This window comes from Canis lupus, chromosome 7 (assembly GCF_003254725.2).
Source record: "Canis lupus dingo isolate Sandy chromosome 7, ASM325472v2, whole genome shotgun sequence".
Classification (NCBI taxonomy): domain Eukaryota; kingdom Metazoa; phylum Chordata; class Mammalia; order Carnivora; family Canidae; genus Canis; species Canis lupus.
Window position 1 is genome coordinate 71,797,143 of NC_064249.1, and position 20,900 is coordinate 71,818,042.

The window sequence follows — 20,900 nt, forward strand, 5'->3', positions numbered from 1 at the left end:
GCAGCTTTTTAGTTTGAGGTGGTCTCATTTATTAATTGTTGCTTGTTGTCTTTGCTTTTAATGTAATAATCTAAAAAAATAATTGCCAAGACTGATGTCAAGAAGATTTTTTCTTTTATTTTATTCTAGAGGTTTTCTGGTGTCAGGTCTTACATTCATGTCCTTAATCTATTTCGAATTAATTTTTGTAAGTGATCTAAGATAGGGGTATAATATCACTCTTGCATGTGGACATCCAGTTTTCCCACCATTCATTGATGAGACTACTTTTTCCGTTGAGTATTCTTGTATTTCTTGTCAAATATTAGTTGGCCATGTATGCATGGGTTTATTTCTGAGTTCTCAATTTTGTCCCATTGGTCTGTCTGTTTTTATGATAGTAACCATGCTGTTTTGCTTATTATAGATTTATAATGAAGTTTGAAATCAGTAAACCAAATTTGGCACTTCTTTTGATGGAACAACAGAAGAAAGGTCCAGAACATCTGTGTTAATAAAAATGAGATGTTTGGGACCCCTGGGTGGCTCAGCGGTTGAACATGTCTTTGGCTCAGGGCATGCTCCCAGGCCCTGGGATTGAGTTCCACATGGGGCTCATTGCAGGGAGCCTGCTTCTTCCTCTGTCCATGTCTCTGCCTCTCTCTGTGTGTGTCTCTCATGAACAAATAAATAAAAATGAGATATTTTGTTCCATTTTTCAGTAATTTTTACTAAAATCGTGATGTATTTATTAGGGATATTACCGTAGAGAAAATGTAAGAGTTGCCAACTTCTTGACCTATATCAGGAAAATTGGCCTCAAGTAATATTAGCTACCTATATGTTTGGTCTTCCTTTCTTCTTTAAATGAATATACTCATTACATGAATTGAAAGAACAGTGACAGGGCAGTCCGGGTGGCTCAGTGATTTAGTGCCACCTTCAGCCCAGGGTGTGATCCTGGAGACCCAGGATCGAGTCCCAAGTCGAGCTTCCTGCGTGGAGCCTGTTTCTCCCTCTGCCTGTGTCTCTGTCTCTCTCTGTCTCTCTCTCTCTCTCTCTCTCTGTGTCTCTTATGAGTGAATAAATAAAAGTTTAAAAAAAACAGTGGCAAAATAATGTTTGTTTCTGCTCAAACCTTAGCTCTCTGTGGTTGTAATGCCTCTTTCTAAGCTCACTGCATCTTTATGATTATATTCCATACTAGTCCATCATTCAACACAACAGATTTATCATCTTGCGCTCCATAAAGTTTAGAAAAAAATAAGTGTGACCCTGATGCTAATGTAGCCTATTTTGTTAGAATGGCTTTTCTAATAATATACTGAGCCATAATTTGGATATGTAATTATTACCTTGGAATTGGGCAAAATAACAGAGAATTCTGTAAGTGCCAGTATCGCATACCATATCTTCGATAGATTCTTCTTATTGTTTTATAAAAAGCATATATAAATATGTGTAGACTTTGCACTGAATATTGAAGAAAAATATCCTCTTGTTTAGAATGCAAATAGTTTACAGATTCTCTCAGGGCATGAGTTAGTTGCCTGCTTTACTGAGTTTTAAAAAGGCTTTTGTACATAAAATTACACCTTAATTTAGTGAATCAAACCCACACCTATTTTGGTTAGAAGATTGGAACATAATTAATGTCTTGAGTTGTTGGCTGGTTTATCCTTGGCAGACTAAATTTAGATGCATAGAATCATTTTATATTAAAGGCCATTTTCTTTGCTATTCAATAAGTTCTATTTCTTATTACAAATAAGCCAGCATATCTTGGGTGCACCTGGGTGGCTCAGTTGGTTAAATGTCTGCCCTCATTTCAGGTCATGATCTCAGGGTCCTGGGATCAAGCCCCACATTAGGCTCCCTACTCATCGGGGAGTCTGCTTCTCCCTCTCCCTCTGCCCCTCCCCCCACCTGTGTTCTCACTCTCTCTCTCAAATAAATAAAATCTTAAAAATAAAATAAAATAAAATAAGCCTGTATATCTTTCTACAGCTTCCCACTCCCCATTCCCAGATTATTTTACTATTTAATTCACTGTTTAAAAATTTTTAAAAGAGATTTTATTTATTTCTTTGACAGAGAGAGAGAGAGAGATTGAGAGCACAAGCAGGGGAAGGCAGGTGGAGAAGCAGGCTCCCTGCTGTGCAGAGATCCGGATATGGGGCTAGATCCTGGAACCCTGGAATCATGACCTAAGCCGAAGGGAAAGCTTAATGGATTGAGCCACCCAGGCACCCCCACTGTTTTAAATTTCTAACAAGCCTGTACTTTTTATATATATATAAAATATAAAAATAGAATCCTATTGCAGATATTGCTTGTTAGCCTGATTCTTTTCACTTAATAAGTATTGTGAAAATCTTGCCACTCAGTAAGTACAATTTTTACTTATTTTTTAAAACCATAGCCCTGTTTCTGAGGTCATATTTCTCAAAGACTCAAGTGCTAAAATACTGACTCTGCAAATCAATATCTAGGTATGAGTCCAAACAGTTCAAACAACTGCACAAATGTTGCAGTCAAACATGGAGACTAAGTATTAGTTCTGCGAAGCCTTAGGTTTTGCAAATAGCTTCCCAGTAGCCAAGGACAGTCCAGGGTGCAAAAGTCTGTTGTTCATAATTTGATCAGTTTTATAACACTTACATATGCAGTGATTAAAATAATCTTCATGTCCAAAGTGCAGATGTATATCCATTTTACTGCCCAAGTATAGATTCCCACTTGCTGAGATCAGGCTATATCAAATGTAGTTTGGCACATTCTATCCGCCTAACCCTGGAAATTGTCTCGATTTAGACAGCTCAGAGCAAGGTTGGAGTGGTTTTCCTTACTGCAGCTCGAACACCCTCTCAAACCCACTTTTTTATTGTGATATTATATACAGACATTCTCCTTTTATTGTGCTTCACAGATTGTGGTGTGTGTGTGTGTGTGTGTGTGTGTGTGTGTTAACAAATTGAAGGTTTGTGGCAACTCTGCATTGAGCAAGTTTATAGGTGCCATATTTCCAACAACATTTGCTCACTTCATGTCTCTGGGTCACACCAGGCAGTTCTTAGAACATTTGAAATGTTTCCATTATTACATCTGCTAAAGTCATCTGTGATCGGTGATCTTGGATGTTATTATTGTAATTATTTTGTGACACTGCAAACTGTGCTCATATGAGACAGCAAACTCAATGGGTACACCTTTGTGTTCTATCTACCAAGCAGTCACCCGTTCTCATGTCTCTCTTCTCCACAGGCCTCCTTACCTCTTGAGACACTATTGAAATCAGGCCAGTTAATAACCTTACAATGGCCTCTAAGTGTTCAAGTGAAAGGAGAAGTCACATGTCTCTCACTTTAAATCAAAAGCTAGAAATGATTAAGCTTAGCAAGGAAGGCATGTCAAAAGCCAAGAGAGGCTGAAAGCTAGGCCTCTTGCACCAAACAGCCAGGTTGTGAATGCAAAGGGAAAGTTCTTAAAAGAAATGAAAAGGGCTACTCCAGTGAATACATGAATGATAAGAAAGCAAAACAGCCCCATTGCTGTATGGAGAAAGTTTAGTGGTCTGAATATGAGATCAAACCAGCCACAACATGCCCTTGAGCCAAAGCCTAATACAGAGCAAGACCCTAACTCTCTTCGACTCTGTGAAGGCTCATGAGGTTTAAGGAAAGAAGGCCTCTCCATGACATTAAAGTGCAAGGTCAAGCAGCAAATGAATGCAACAAGTTAAACAGATATAACTAGGATAATTCAGGATGATTCTATTCTCTCTCTCTCTCTCTCTCTGTCATTTATTTTATTTGAGAGAGAGAGTGAGAGAGAGCAGGAGCAGGAGGGGCAGAGAGAGAGAGAGAGAGAGAGAGGAGAAAATCTCCAGTAGATGTTGCACTGAGCCCTGAGCCCAATGCGGGGCTCCATCTCAGGATCCTGAGATCATGACCTGAGCGGAAACCAGGAGTCAGAGGCTTAAACAACCTTGCCACCCAGCCACCCCCGAATAAATATATCTTAAGAAAAGAAAAGAAAAGAAAAGAAAAAAGAAAAGAAAATCTTCCAGAAAGAATTTGCCGTTCTAAGTGCCATGAGGAACATTCATGATTCATGGGAAGAGGTCAAAATATCAACATTAACAGAAGTTTGGAAGAAGTTAATTCCCACCCTCACAGTTGACTTTGAGGGGTTCAGGACTTCAGTGGAAGAAGTCTCTACAGATGTGGTGGAAATAGCAAAAAAACTAGAATTCCAAGTAGAGGCTGAAGTTGTGACTCATTACAGCAATTTCATGATAAAACTTTCACAGACAAGGAGTCACTTCTTATGGATGAGCAAAGAAAGTGGTTTCTTGAGATGGAAACCACTCCTGCTGAAAATGCTATGGAGATTGTTGAAATGACAGCAAAGTATTTAGAATATTATTAGCTAAACGTGGTTGAGAAAGCAGCGGCAGGGTTTGAGAGGATAGACTCCAATACTGAAAGAAGTTCTACTGTGGACAAAATACTATCAGATGGCATTCATGCTACCGGGAAGTCATTCTTGAAAGGAAGAGTCAATGGATGTGGCAAACTTCATTGTTGTCATCTTTTAGGAAATTGTCACAGCCACCCCAACCTTCAGCAGCCATCATGAAGCAAGACCCTCCCCCAGCAGAAAGATTACGACTCATCCAAAGTTCAGATGATGGCTAGCATTTTTTAGCAACAACATAATTTTTTTAGATTAAGATGTACATTTTTTAGACATAATACTATTGCATACTTAGTAGAATACAGTATAGTGTAAACATAACTTTTATATGCAGTGGGAAACCAAAACATTCATTTGACTCACTTTATTGGGATATTTACTTTTTTACTGTAGCCTGGAACAAAACCCACAATATCTCCAAAGTATGCCTGTACATAACATAAAAGTGACCATCTTACCTGTATTTAAATATATAGTTCAGTGGCATTAAGTACATTCACATTGTTGTACATCCATTGCTTGAGCTCTTTTGAGTTAAGCAGCATGATGGACTGTACTTTTCTTTGGATGCATTTCTCTGTTCAGCAGTGACTGATGAGAACATATAGTAATCAGAAGTACCTGGGATGTGGATACTTGAAATTTTATTCTATGTAAAGTACTTCCTGATATTGTCTTGAATGACTGTTTAGAATAATTCTGAGTTTTAAAGCTATTGCTTACGAGCATAGGGCTTTGTAGAAATCTGCCAGTATTAAGTACATCAATCAAAACCAGGACACAACTTTCTCAGAACTTGGCCTTCGAAAAGTGGACACTTCATTCCTCTCAACTTCCCAAAGTTCTGAAGGCTATCAGTGCTACTTCTTCTTATGTGATCAGATAATTGCAAACTTGGGTGCAGAGAAAACCCACAAAACATAGCATTTGTGGGGTTTGATTACACAAAGAATAACTAATCAGACTGCTTTTGCAAGGCCCACAATGAGGCAGCTTTGAGACTGCACCCGATCACTTGTTTGGGACTGCCATCCTTGACAAGACCGAACAGGTGGGCTCTCTGTAAAGCCAGCATTCCTCCAAATGGCATCTGTCATTTGGATCCAAGGAGAGTCCATGCTAAGCAGACTGGCACTTACCTCAACTTTCCTCTCTGTACTCCTCAAAGGGTGCAGGCAGACACTGTAGATTAGACCAGCACGGCTAAAATTGCTGTCCATGTATTTGTGCTTGGTCAGATGAACCCGGGCAGTTGACCCAACAGGGGAACACCAATCTTGACTTGAATTTTTCTGTTGAATTCCTCATCTAGATCCACTCATTTTTGCTGTGTTAAATCTTTTTTTTAATATTTTATTTATTCATGAGACACACACACACAGAGAGAGAGAGAGAGAGAGAGAGGCAGAGATACAGGCAGAGGGAGAAGCAGGTTCCATGCAGGGAACCCGACGTGGGACTTGATCCCGGGACTCCAGGATCACGCCCTGGGCGGAAGGCAGCGCTAAACCGCTGAGCCACCCAGGGATCCCCTGCTGTGTTAATTCTGAACGAGTGCTCAGATCATGGCTAGCGAGGTCATTGCTCTTACACCGTCGTTTTGCTGCTGTACATGCAGAGCTTGCAGGTGTGGGTCCCAGCCTGATGTCCTCAGAGCAGTCTTTGGGAATACTGGAACTCATTTCTTTTCCTCCTGTTACCTCCTCCATTTCCATCACTATCCTGGTAATGTGGTGCCTTCTTTCTGCATATTTCATGTGATACTAATTTCAGATGACCAAGTATTTCTTGGAATAGCCTTCAGACTTTTTGGTTTCATGATCCTTTTTTACGGTCTTAAAAGTTATTGGGGACCTCATAGAGCTTTTGCTCAAATAGATTATATTAATCTTTATTGTATTAGAAAGTAAAAATGGGAGACTTTTAAAATATCAGAATAAAAGTTGTCAAAGCAATGGTATCATTACCATTGCCACATAGCCTCTGGAAAACCCCACTGTATTCTCATGACAGAGTAAGAGTAAAAAAGGCATAATGTCTTAATTTTGTTGTGAAAAGAGTTTTAACTTTGCAGCATCCCTGCAATGATCTCACATACTACTCAGAGCTCCCAGGATCACACTTTGAGAACTCTTCTCCTAGAATAAATCTTTTTTAAAGAAGATCTTCATACTTTTTAAAACATTACTATTACACAGAATCTAAAGGGCGTATTTTAGGAAAAGATATTTGGTAGCATTCTTCTTGACTTGGAATGTAGGTGGGAAAGGTGCTTGGAAAAAAAGATTTTTTTTTTTGACTCGAAGATACTTTCTTCATAGTTAGATTAAGTCTATTTTTTCCCACCTCCTACATCTCGCAAAGTTAGTCCTCTGTCAAGACTAGAATCTTCAGTTATAGTTAAAGAATTCTAGTATAGAAATACATAAAAATGCATAAAACTAAGCTTCTTTCTACCTCTGTGTTGAAGTCCAGTTAACAGACTTTGTAGCAATTTGAGCCCTGTGTTTGAGATCCAGTCAAAATAAGGGAAAAAAAAAATATTTCCCTTGGACGCTCATTCTGCAAGGAATGAGGATTGAGGGTGGGGGTGGGGAACATTGATGGTGTTTCGGGAAAATGCTATCAAAGCTACTTGCTGCTGGAGATTGAAGGGGAAGCCTACAGGGAGCCAGAAAAGACTGAAATGTCACAGCAATAAAAACAAAACTGAAAGGAAAGGTCGTGATTTAGGAATGAGAAGGGTCGGGCTAGCATGTAGGGAGATGTGTGCATAGACCTATGTTTATACACAGTGAGCATATAATTAGTAGTCACCCTGCAATGCAGGCAAGACGTAGCCCAGTGAAATGGAAACGGCTGGGTTTCGAAGCCAGGCTGTCTTGATGTCTACTTACTACTAATTGTGGGAATCTGGGCAAATGACTTCGTCTCTCTGAATGTATTTCCCCATCTGGGGAATAGTTTTCTAGTACCTGCTTCACCAGGTGATCATGAGGAGGTGCCGTAGTTTCTGCACATGTCATTGATTAATAAGTGATTGCAGAGAAGATTGTTAGGAAATGAAAAGCCACATCGCCGTAACTACAATGAGGATGATTGTACACTCTATGCTGCACAGACCCCCAAAGGTCTAAGGAAAGGGAAGCATCACCAACTTCACTGCCACCCAGGTCTCCAATTTGGCCTTGACCGCCTGAGATCCTGCCGTTGTCCTGCAGGTGCAGCTGAGCTCCGTGCTTAGAATGACATCGGCCTGGAGTATCATCAGGGAGGGCTCACACTGTGGAATCGCTCCAAGACCACCTCTGCGGGGGCCAGTCAAGTGGTTCTTTCCTGGCCAGACTCTGCCTTCCAACATCATATGCAAGATCGCAGTGTTCGTTGGGAAATTTCTTTCATCAAAGGTCAATAAAAGCATCCAATGCCTTCTACTGAAAGTGAAATATGGCAATTCTACTGGCATTCTATCCTAAGGAATATGGGAAATAGGTCTGGCTGGTGAGTTTTGTCTTCCCTGCCAGTATTATTGCATGTGTAAGTTAGAGTGTTAATGCTCCAGATGAATCACTCATGGCAATGGCTAGACATTTTCTCATTACTTATTAAGAATGGTGTGACTCTTTATGTCCTACCCAACTGCCCTCCCTCTCTTTGAACCCTTTGCAACTATCTAATCTGTCAGCACTGGCAAATTTCACTTATGTGCTATTTTCTCCATCTCTCATATAATTAACAAAGGTGTAAAAGATGAGGGGAAAACAGAAAGAAATGAGACATGTTTCAGAAGTTTTTAATAACATAAGACTACATTTAAAGTTGTAAAAAAGATAGTTTAAGATTTAAAAAAAACACACACACACACTTTAGTAATGGGATGCTCCACCCTTCCCAACCAAGGTTATTATTCTGAATAGTGATAGACCGAAAGTTTTATTAGAGAGAAAGAATGATTTTAAAACATTGTGTTGTTCTTTAAATGTTGGTCAGGGTGCATGATGTCACCTTTCACTTCGCTAGGTACTTCAGGGAATGCTGCCTGGGACCCCGGGGTCATATATGCAGGATTCGAAAGGAGGCAGGGAAGAAATAATAAGAGTTGGTGAGGGGGATGCCTGGATGGCTCAGCGGTTTAGCGCCACCTTCGGCCCACAGCATGATCTTGGAGTCCTGGGATTGAGTCCCACGTCAGGCTTCCTGAATGGAGCCTGCTTCTCCCTCTGCCTGTGTCTCTGCCTCTCTCTCTCTCTCTCTCTCTATCTCTGTGTGTGTGTCTCTCATGAATAAATAAGTCTCTCGTGAATAAATAAATTAGATCTTTAAAAAGATAAGTGTTGGTGAGGAAGTGGAAGAAAAAGTGCGCTTATGCACTACTGGTGGGAATGTAAGTTAGTGTGGCCACCATGGAAGACCGGATGGAGGTTCCTCAAAAACCTGAAAATAAACTACCAAATGATCATTCAACAACCTTACTCGTGAGTATGTATCCAAAGGACTAGAAATCAGAGTTTTCTAGAGATAATTGCATTCCCATGCTCATTGCAGCATTAGTCACAATAGTCAATACGTGGAAACAACATAAGTATCCATGGATGGATGATGCATGGATAAAGATGTGATATATACATAATGGAATATTATTCAGCCACGAGAGGGTAAAATCTTGCCCTTTACAACAACTTGGATGGATCTTGAGGGCATTATACTAAGTGAACTAAGACAGACAGAAGAAGATAAATATACAATATTACATATATATGGAATCTAAAAAAGCTGAGCTCAGAGAAACAGAGTAGAGTGGTAGTTACCAGGAGCTGCGGGATGGAGGCAATGGGGAGATGTTGGCCAAAAGGTACAAAATATTAGTTATAAGATTAACAAGACGTGAGGATCTGATGTACAGCATGGTGATTATAGCTTTTAATACTGTATCACATACATCTTAAACTTACATGATGTTATATGTCAATTATATCTCAGTAAGAGCTGGGAGAAAAAGACTCGAAAAAGAAGAAAAGCACGGATGATAGGAAGTAAGCAAAAAAAGTCACACCATTCTCTACCTGCCAAGACTTGGTGAAATATTTTATTCTCTCTTGGGCTGCAAGTTGGACTATTCTTTTGGAAATCTCCTGTTTCACAGGAACTGGCCAAGTGACACCAGACCCATTAACTGCTTGGCTTTCCTTTGAAGTCAGAGAAACCTAAGCCACTAGCATCTTGTTTTACACAATGACCAGGAGCTATGATCCAACAATAACCAGCAGTCTTGAAAGCTTAGCATGTCAGCTGAGTGCAGTGAACATCAATGAACTTGTATCAATAATGAATTGGGCACCCACCATGTGGTATTCCATTTTAGTCAGTGAGAGCAGAGTTTGTTCCCCTTAAGAATATACAATATGAGCACCTGGGTGGCTCAGTGGTTGATTATCTGCCTTTGGCTCAGGTCATTACCCTGGGGTCCTAGGATCGAGTCCCACATTGGGCTTCTCATAGGGAGCCTGCTTCTCCCTCACCCTACATATCTCCCTCTCCCTCTGTGTCTCTCATGAATAAATAAATAAAATCCTTTAAAAAAAAGAACATACAATATATATTTTTAAGAAGACCTATTAGAGGGACACAACAAACTGACATAGAAAGCTGGCAGCATTAGATGAAGTGGCCACATGAGTGAGGGCACAGAGACTTCATAGTGGAGGAGGGTTTGTGTCTTATGGCCTCAGGGTGATCTTTGAAGTGAGAGGAGGAAATACCAGAATGTATTAATTTCTATTTTTGTGAAGCTTTCTCCTTTTTTTAAGATTGATTGATTGATTTGACAGAGAGATAGAGTCAGAGAGTATGAGTCAGGGGAGTGGCAGAGGGAGAGTGAGAAGAAGACTCCCCACTGAGCAGGGAGCTGGATGTGGAGCTCCATCCCAGGACTTTGGGATCATGACCTGAGCCATAGGCAGCGGCTTAACTGACTGGACCACCCAGGCACCCCTTTGTGAAGATTGAAACTGCACATTTACAATATCTATAAAGAAGTACATTTACGTAGTGTATAAATCTATGTGCATAGATATTTGACTGAGAGGGACCTTGTTCTATGAAGTTGAGAGACCACTCCAGCAGGCAGTGAAAGCTGAAGGAGGACAGGGAGGAGCGAGAGGGTCAATGTAGGCTCAGGCCAAGAGGTGATGAGGGGTGGAATTTGATTCGGTATAAGAGAGAAGAGAGAATATTCCAGTCCAGAAGACAACAGGAGCTGAAGAATGGAGCTGGGGCGACCACAGACCCTTTCTGAGGCTGGAAGGACCCTGATCAGTCTAGGGAGAAGGGAATGTACGTAAGAATAGAGTGAATAACAGACCAAAGTTTGTCGCCAGAGTGAGCATGGGTAGGCATCCAAATCCATTATTGCAGGGGGAGACGGGAGGGGCAGAGGACGTAAAGACAAGAGATTTGATGCTTAGGAGTTTCTGACCTGCCCTCTGACAGGTTGAAAGTCCTGTTTGAAGAAAGCTCACTTGCCAGCCTGAGTGAAGCCTGGGCTGAACAGAGGGAGGCACGGGGTAGGGATTTTCAGTCAAAATACCACAGAAAGTGAAAGCAGATTGTATTTAAATGGGACAAGGAGAGTCACAGGGAGAGGGACTGAGATTGTCCTCAAATTCATTAGTCAGGACCTTCTACCCAACAGAGAAGAATAAATGCTGAGTAAGTTCTGAGTCTGGGTTAGATAGACTAAATTTAAATTAAAGCTTTGCTATTTACTCTAGTTGTGGCCAAAGGCAAGATACCTTCGTTTCTTTAATCTGTATTCTCATCTGTAAAATGGGGTTTTATAATCCCCATAGTGGTGGGTTATTGTGAGGCCTGAATAGGATAATGTACTTAATGTTTTTTGCAAAGGACTAAAGATAGTTAGAACGCAGCAAGTTTTTTAAAAAAATTAATAAAAATGCAATTTAATTGAAACTAACAAAATATAAATATTAATTGGATTAGATGCCCTTTGAAAATGAACTTTGAAGAAAAATATATAGATAACAATTTTCTATTGCTCTGGTTTTTTGTTTCCTGGATTTATTTGTACTTAGCATTTCATGCCACTAAAAGTAAACATTTAATTTTCACTCTGCTTTCTTGTTTGAAAATTCCACCCCTCTCCCCACTTCCTCCATTAACTCATATTCCATGAGTCGTAATGGCATTCATACTTACCAGGGTCTCGAACTTGAGCAGAGCTTATTAAAACATAGATTGCAGAGTCCCACTCAGATTTTCTGATCAGATCCTAGGTGATGCCAATGTTGTTGGTCTGGATCACCTCCTTGAAAACCACAGCTTTTTAAAGAAAATAGAATCTCAAAGTTTACTTTCCAGGTCCACACTAGGTTTGGATCCCTGGCCCTGCAGTAACTTCCTCATTCTATCAGCTGAAGACCAGTTGGTGGTAGTGGTGTGGCATGGGGATGGGACTGTGCTGTATTGTTTTTATTTCCTTGTCTTAGTTTGGCTGCTGTTTCTTACAAGAAAGAAAGAAAGAAAGAAAGAAAGAAAGAAAGAAAGAAAGAAAGAAAGAAAGAAAGAAAGAAAGAAAGAAAGAAAGAAAGAAAGAAAGAAAGAAAGAAAGAAAGAAAGAAAGAAGAAAGAAAGAAAGAAAGAAAGAAAGAAAGAAAGAAAGAAAAAAAGACAGAAATGCGTATAGATTTTGCATCTTCAGAGAGATACAATAAAGCTTTGTTCTTCCATTAGAAATTCATCTTAGAGTTTTTCTCTGTGCCATATAGAGAGTCAAAATGCCCCCAGCCCCTCTCTTCCTAAATCCTTTAGTGTGGGTGATTGGATGTTTCTGTAATGAGATTTATTTTTTATTTTTTAATAATAAATTTATTTTTTATTGGTGTTCAATTTGCCAACATACAGAATAACACCCAGTGCTCATCCCGTCAAGTGCCCCCCTCAGTGCCCGTCACCCATTCACCCCCACCCCCTGCCCTCCTCCCCTTCCACCACCCCTAGTTCGTTTCCCAGAGTTAGGAGTCTTCATGTTCTGTCTCCCTTTCTGATATTTCCTACCCATTTCTTCTCCCTTCGCTTCTATTCCCTTTCACTATTATTTATATTCCCCAAATGAATGAGACCATATAATGTTTGTCCTTCTCTGACTGACTTATTTCACTCAGCATAATACCCTCCAGTTCCATCCACGTCGAAGCAAATGGTGGGTATTTGTCATTTCTAATGGCTGAGTAATATTCCATTGAATACATAGACCACATCTTCTTTATCCATTCATCTTTCGATGGACTTATTTTTTAATTTTTTTAATTTATTCATTTGAGAGAGAGACGAGCACAAGCAGAGGGAGAAGAAGAAGCAGACTCCCCACTGAGCTGGGAGCCCAATGGGAGGCTCAATTCCAGGACCCTGAGATCATGACCTAAGCCAAAGGCAGACGCTTAACCATCTGAGCCACCCAGGCACCCCTCTGTAATGAGATTTAATGACAGGGTTCCCTTGGCACTGGCTGTAACTCATGTACTTGGGTCAAACAAAAAATGTGTTCTGATGGAGACTTTGTTTGCAAGTCCAAGCTTATGCTAAAACATGCAATCTTTAATCTTTATTTAATTTTTTTAAATTGTGGTATAATGCACAGAATATGAAATTTACCATCATAACCATTTTAAGTGTACAGCTCAGTAATGTTAAATATATTCATTTTGTGCAACCAATTTCCAGAACTTATGCATTTTCCCCAACTGAAACTCTATACCAATTAAACTATAATTCCTTATTTCTTCCTTCCTCAGTCCCTGGCAGCTACTACCCTCCTTTCTGCCTCTAGGAGTTTCACTATTCCAAATATCTCCTATAGGTGGAACTTACAGTACTTGTGTGTGTGTGTGTGTGTGTGTGTGTGTGTGTGTGTGTGTGTATGTGTGACTTGTTTATTTCACTAAGCAAAATGTCTCCAAAGGTCATGTTGTGGCATGTAGTATTAGGATGCCCTTCCTTTTTAAGGATGAATAATATTCCATTACATGTATAAACCACATTTTGTTTATCCAATCATCTAGATGGCAGTGGACATTTGGCTTGCTTCCACCATGGGTGTATACACATCTCTTTGAGATCCCGCTTTCAGTTCTTTTGGGTATATACTCAGACACCTCAGACACAGAATTGCTGAATTATATGGTAATTCTATTTTTTAATTTTTTGGAAATTGCTATACTGTTTTCTTTAGCATCTGAGCCATTTATATTCCCATCAACGATGCGCAAAGATCCTAATTTCTCCACATCCTTACCAACACTTCCTATTTTCTGTTTTTTTTTTCTCTCTTTCTTTCTTTTTTTTTATAGTAACCATCCTAACGGCTGTGAGGTGGTATCTCTTTGTGGTTTTGATTGGCATTTCTCTAATCATTTGTGATGTTGAGCATCTTTTCACATGCTTCTTGGCCATTTGTATGTTTTATTTGGATAATTTTCTATTCAAGTTTTTTTACCATTTTAAAAATAGCATGATTTGGGAGGTTTTGTGGTTGAATTGTAAGAGTTCTTTATATATTCTGGATATTAACACATTGTGAGATATGTGATTTGCAAATATTTTCTCCCATTTCCAGGATGAAAAGGGCTGACTTTAAACTCTATTAACTGTATCTTTGATGCACAGAAGTTTTAAGTTTTTATGTAGTCCCATTTATCTATTTTTCCTTTTGGCGCCTGTACTTTCAGTGTCATATCCAAGAAGTCATTACCAAATGATTTCATAAAGCTTTCCTCTTGTGTTTTGTTTTAGTAGTTTTATATATATATATATATATATATATATATATATATATATATATCTTACATTTAGGTCTTTGTTCCATTTTAAGTTAATTAGAGTATATGTTTTAAGATAAAGTTTTAACTTCAGCCTTTTGCATGTGGATATCTACTTTTCTCAACACCATTTTTTGAAAAGATTGTCCTTTCCCATTTGAATGGTCTTGGCATCCTTGTTGAAAATAATTTGACAATATATGTGAGGATATATTTAGTACTCAGTAACTTTTAACTATTGTTAACACCAGTATTATCATCCAAAGGTTGAAATCTCTTATTGGCACCTGAGCTGACTTGAAATGTGGTGACGCCATACTGCTTCCTTGAGCATTTTACTACTCCTTTTTAAAAGATTACAGCAGCTATTTATAGTTTCCTAAGTTGTTCCATCATCCACCATGGGAGAAATATTCCTCAAACATTATTTTGATCGTATGATTCCTCTGTTCACAAACTTCTAGTGTCTATAACTTGCCTGTAGCATGAAATCCAATTTTTCCACTTAAAGATGGAGAGGCTTCTCCATGGTTGGTTGATTCTTAGGATCCTCAACCACTGTATGTACCCATATATATGCCCTGGGTTCGTGTAGGGGAGGAATCCAGGCCATGGTTGTGTGTCTGTTTGTATGAGATATTCATTCAGCCTGTATTTCTCTCAAGCTCATAGAGGTAGGAAGCCCCAGAGATAATGCAGAAAATATCTTCTCGGGGATCCCTGGGTGGCTCAGCAGTTTAGCCCCTGCCTTTGGCCCAGGACGTGATCCTGGGGACCCAGGATCGAGTCCCACATTGGGCTCCCTGCACAGAGCCTGCTTCTCCCTCTGCCTCTGTCTCTCTCTGTGTGTGTCTCTCATAAATAAATAAATAAAATCTTAAAAAAAAAAAGAAAATATATTCTCCTCCAGTCTTATGAAGATAATGATACCTGCAAACATGACCCATCGGTGTGATTTCTTATGAGCTCTGCTTCTTCTGCCTCTTGGAACTATAGCAGGCCAAGAAAATACCTGCCACTACCAGACATCCTGTGTTAGTGGAAAGAACAGATTTTAGCTTCCTTTCTCCTGTGTTAATGCTGATAATCTCATGTACCTCATATCACTGGTGTCCTAAGGACAGGGCCAGAATGAGCTTTTAGAGGTGAGTGTATTGACAGCAATAAGAATTGCCCATTGATCAAGAGAGGGACAGACATGTTACAAAGAAACACGTAATTTCACAATCTCTAAGAAATTTTCTGTTTATCCTGAGTACTCTTATAGTATGCTGTGTTATTATCATACTTGATAATAATATCTACATTTTTAAATGTCTAATATGTTACAGGCTCCAACCTTTGCCCTAAGAATTCTACAAGGAGCTATCTGTTCCCATTTCCAAAGATGAAGAAACTTGGATTCAGAAAGGATACGTAACTTACACAAGACCACACAGCTAAGAAGAGACAAACTATATTTTAAAATAGCACAACTCTTTTAAATGTGAAGATCATGTAAAGTCTAGTAAAACTGTGTTTTCACTTGTTCATCTTCCTCATTCCACTGTGAGCTTTTCGAAGGCAAGGAAAATCTTATCCATTATTTTATCTTTAACAACTAGCAGAGTGAATGATTTTTGTTCAGTGAATGAATTAGTAGATTAGAGGGATGAATAAATGAATGAAATATGTGAACTTAAAAAGCACAGGAGCCTGATGGCATTACTTGAAGGGATCAAAAACCATACATACCTGTTGGCATGATGTCCTTAAAGATGAACGTAAGTAATGGAAAGATGAAGATGTATTCATTATGTTCTTATCTGGATGGTGAGAAAAATATTTTAGAAACACTGCTGTTGTGCAATTAAAGTTTCAGTTACTTAAAACTTATTTATGTGGAACATCCAATTCTCTATTAAGACTGGAAACATAAGGAATTTTCCTGACAATTTTAACAATTCCCAAGTAGAACCCACAATATTTATTTTCATTTCTTTATACTAAAAATTGAATTAGCTCTCAGAGACTCTACTATATATACGGACAACAAATGAATGGCAAATTTCAAAGTACAAAATGCTCACCTAGAGGTAGAAACTTCATGGCATCCATTTAATATGCTGTAAAACTTTCTGAAAAGAGCCTTTGGATCTAGTCAATTGAGAAAATAACAAATCATGTCACAAATCTTGCTGCACATATTTATATGTATTTTAAAGAAACAAAAAATAGGAGTGTGTTTAAGTGTGTTTAGCTACAGATATACAGAGATATGGTATTTTACTATGACCCACATATAGATTATTTACAATGATCCTTATTCCTTCCTTAAATCTCCATCACCATCTGGTATCATTTTTCTCTAGCCTGAAGAAATTTCTTCACTATGTTTTGTAATGGTGTCTGCTGTAATGAATTCTCAGTTTTTATATAAAGATATCTACCGCATAGTCATTTTTGATGGATAGTTTTGCTGTATATAGAATTACAAGTTTACTTCTTTTTTTTTTTGCTTTCAATACCTCAAAGATCTCCTTCCATCATTTCTGACCTCCACTGTAACTGACAGTAAATCACTATGATCTCTATCATTGTTCCTTCATTGTCATTTTTCTCCTCCCACTCTCAAGGTTTTTTTGCCTCATGTTTGAATGTTAGCAGTTTGATCATGTGCTGAATATAGTTTTCTTTGTACTTATCCTGTTTAGGGTTTGTGGAAATTCTTAGATTTGTCATTTAACACAGTTATAAAATTTAGAATTTTTTTGGCCATTATATTCTTTTTTTTTTTTTTTTTTTCACTATCACTCTCTGTCTTCTCCTTCTCTAGTGCTTGATTATCCTACTGGTCTCTGCAATTCTGTTCATTATTCTTTAACCTTTTTCTTTCTGTTGCTTATGATGAATATTTCTTTTTCAAAATCATTAGCTCTTTTATTGCCATTATGTCCATCCAATGAATTTTCTAAGTTATTAATTGCATCTCTAGAATTTCCATTTCATTCCTTTATATTCTTTCTATTTCTTTACTAAGATTCCACATCTGTTTATTCATTATTCACATATCTTCCTTTTCTTTTCTTTTCTCTACTTTTCTTTCTTTCTTTTTTTTTTTTTTAAGGAGAGTGAGAATGTGCACAAGTGAGGGGTGCAGAAGGAAAGGGAGAAAGAGAATCTTACGCAGGCTCCATCCCTAGCACAGAGCCTGACATGGGGCTCAATCTCACAACCCTGAGATCATTACCTGAGCTGAAATCAAGAGTCATTTAATCAACTGAGCTACCCAGGTGCCCCTCAAATATCTTCCTTTAGACTGAACATATTTGTTTTTTTTGTTTTGTTTTTTTATTGGAGTTCAATTTGTCAACATATAGCATAACACCCAGTGCTCATCCCGCCAAGGGCCCCCCTCAGTGCCCATCACCCCATCACCCCAACCCCCCGCCCACCCCCCTTTCCACTACCCCTTGTTCGTTTCCCAGAGTTAGGTGTCTCTCATGTTTTGTCACCCTCACTGATATTTTCACTCATTTTCTCTCCTTTCCCTTTATTCCCTTTCATTAATTTTTATATTCCCCAAATGAATGAGACCATATAATATTTGTCCTTCTCCGATTGACTTATTTCACTCAGCATAATACCCTCCAGTTCCATCCATGTTGAAGCAAATGGTGGGTATTTGTCGTTTCTAATGGCTGAGTAATATTCCATTGTATACATAGACCACATCTTCTTTATCCATTCATCTTTTGATGGACACTGAGGCTCCTTCCACAGTTTGGCTATTGTGGACATTGCTGCTAAAAATATCAGGGTGCAGGTGTCCCGGCGTTTCACTGCATCTGTATCTTTGGAGTAAATCCCCAGAAGTGCAATTGCTGGGTTGTAGGGCAGATCTATTTCTAACTCTTTGAGGATTCTCCACACAGTTTTCCAGAGTGTCTGCACCAGTTCACATTCCCACCAACAGTGCAAGAGGGTTCCCCTTTCTTCACATCCTCTCCAACATTTGTTGTTTCCTGTCTTGTTAGTTTTCCCTATTCTCACTGGTGTGAGGTGGTATCTCATTGTGGTTTTGATTTGTATTTCCCTGATGGCCAGTGATGCGGAGCATTTTCTCATGTGCTTGTTGGCCATGTCTGTGTCTTCCTCTGTGAGATTTCTGCTCATGTCTTTGCCCATTTCATGATTGGATTGTTTGTTTCTTTGCTGTTGAGTTTAATAAGTTCTCTATAGATCTTAGATACTAGCCCTTTATCTGATGGGTCATTTGCAAATATCTTCTCCCATTCTGTAGGTTGTCTTTTAGTTTTGTTGACTGTTCTTTTGCTGTGCAGAAGCTTTTTATTTTGATGAAGTCCCAATAATTCATTTTTGCTTTTGTTTCTCTTGCCTTCATGGATGTTTCTTGCAAGAAGTTGCTATGGCCAAGTTCAAAAAGGGTGTTGCCTGTGTTCTCCTCTAGGATTTTGATGGATTCTTGTCTCACATTTAGATCTTTCATCCATTTTGAGTTTATCTTTGTGTATGATGTAAGAGAATGGTCTAGTTTCATTCCTCTGCATGTGGATGTCCAATTTTTCCAGCACCATTTATTGAAGAGACTGTCTTTCTTCCAGTGGATAGTCTTTCCTGCTTTGTCGAATATTAGTTTACCATAAAGTTGAGGGTCCACTTCTGGGTTCTCTATTCTGTTCCATTGATCTATGTGTCTGTTTTTGTGCCAGTACCACACTGTCTTGATGACCACAGCTTTGTAGTACAACCTGAAATCTGGCATTGTGATGCCCCCAGATATGGTTTTCTTTTTTAATACTCCCCTGGCTATTCGAGGTCTTTTCTGGTTCCACACAAATCTTAAGATGATTTGTTCCAACTGTCTGAAGAAAGTCCATGGTATTTTGATCAGGATTGCATTAAATGTGTATATTGCCCTGGGTAACATTGACATTTTCACAATATTAATTCTGCCAATCCATGAGCATGGAATATTTTTCCATCTCTTTGTGTCTTCCTCAATTTCTTTCAGAAGTGTTATGTAGTTTTTAGGGTATAGATCCTTTACCTCTTTGGTTAGGTTTATTCCTAGGTATCTCATACTTTTGGGTGCAATTGTAAATGGGATTGACTCCTTAATTTCTCTTTCTTCAGTCTCATTGTTAGTGTATAGAAATGCCACTGATTTCTGGGCATTGATTTTGTATCCTGCCACACTGCCGAATTGCTATATGAGTTCTAGCAATCTTGGGGTGGAGTCTTTGGGTTTTCTATGTACAGCATCATGTCATCTGCGAAGAGGGAGAGTTTGACTTCTTTGCCAATTTGAATGCCTTTTATTTCTTTTTGTGCCTGATTGCTGAGGCTAGGACTTCTAATACTATGTTGAATAGCAGTGGTGAGAGTGGATATTGCTGTCTTGTTCCTGATTTTAGGGGAAAGGCTCCCAGTGTTTCCCCATTGAGAATATTTGCTGTGGGCTTTTTGTGTAGGTGGCTTTTAAGATGCTGAGGAATGTTCCCTCTATCCCTACACTCTGAAGAGTTTTGATCAGGAATGGAGGCTGTATTTTGTCAAATGCTTTCTCTGCATCTATTGAGAGGATCATATGGTTCTTGTTTTTTCTCTTGCTGATATGATCAATCACATTGATTGCTTTACAAGTGTTGAACCAGCCTTGCATCCCAGGGATAAATCCCACTTGAAGACTGAACATATTTGTACTTGCTACTCTAACATCCTTCTCTATTAATTGAAATCTCTAGGTCACTTTAGTGAGTGTCTGCTTCTATTGATTACTTTTTAAAAATGTGTGTCACATTTTCCTGTATATCTGAGGACTGACGAGTTTTGATTAGATAATGGACATTGTGAATGACATTGTAGAAACTCTGGATTCTGTGGCATTCTTCTAAAGAGTAGCTTCTGTGGCATTCTGTCCATTCTTCTGTGGACATTATGAATGACATTGTAGAAACTCTGGAATCTGTAGCATTACTTCTAAGAGTGTCAATGTTTTAGTTGGCAATTGACGTGGCTGGATCTGAATTCCCAAATGACCTCCCTATGGTGGGTAGAAGATGAAACCACTGCTCAGTCCTTTCAATTTCTACTTCTTTTTGCTTGGGCCTTCCTGTGATCTCCTCCGTATATGTTTCATTTATAATTTTGCCAAGAATTTCATCAGATTTTTTAACACAAATTTTTGTGCTTACCTTCTGAAATTCCCTTTCTTCCAAGAATTGGAAGCTTGCTGGCTTCTCCGTGAGCCTCTAAGTCTGCTCTCTAGCACCGTAAGTTAGTAACGTTGCAGATTTCTGCTGCCTAAGTACACAGAAATTGAGAAGTGTATTCAAGCAAAAGAATCACAAACTTATAAATACCACCACTGTAGTTGCTCTCTCAAGGATAGATTCCCTTCTGGTTTCTGCCTGCCTTTGATCGTTTCAAATAGTTCAAATAGTTATTTTCTTTTCTATTTGTGCTGATTTATAATTGTTATCTTGGAGAGGCTAAGTCTGATCAAGCTACTTCACCATTAAAGGAAGCTAGAACTCAGAGTCTGTAAATACTAGATTTAATAAAGAATTTCCTTATCTTACATAAAGATTGTTCATTTCAATTCAT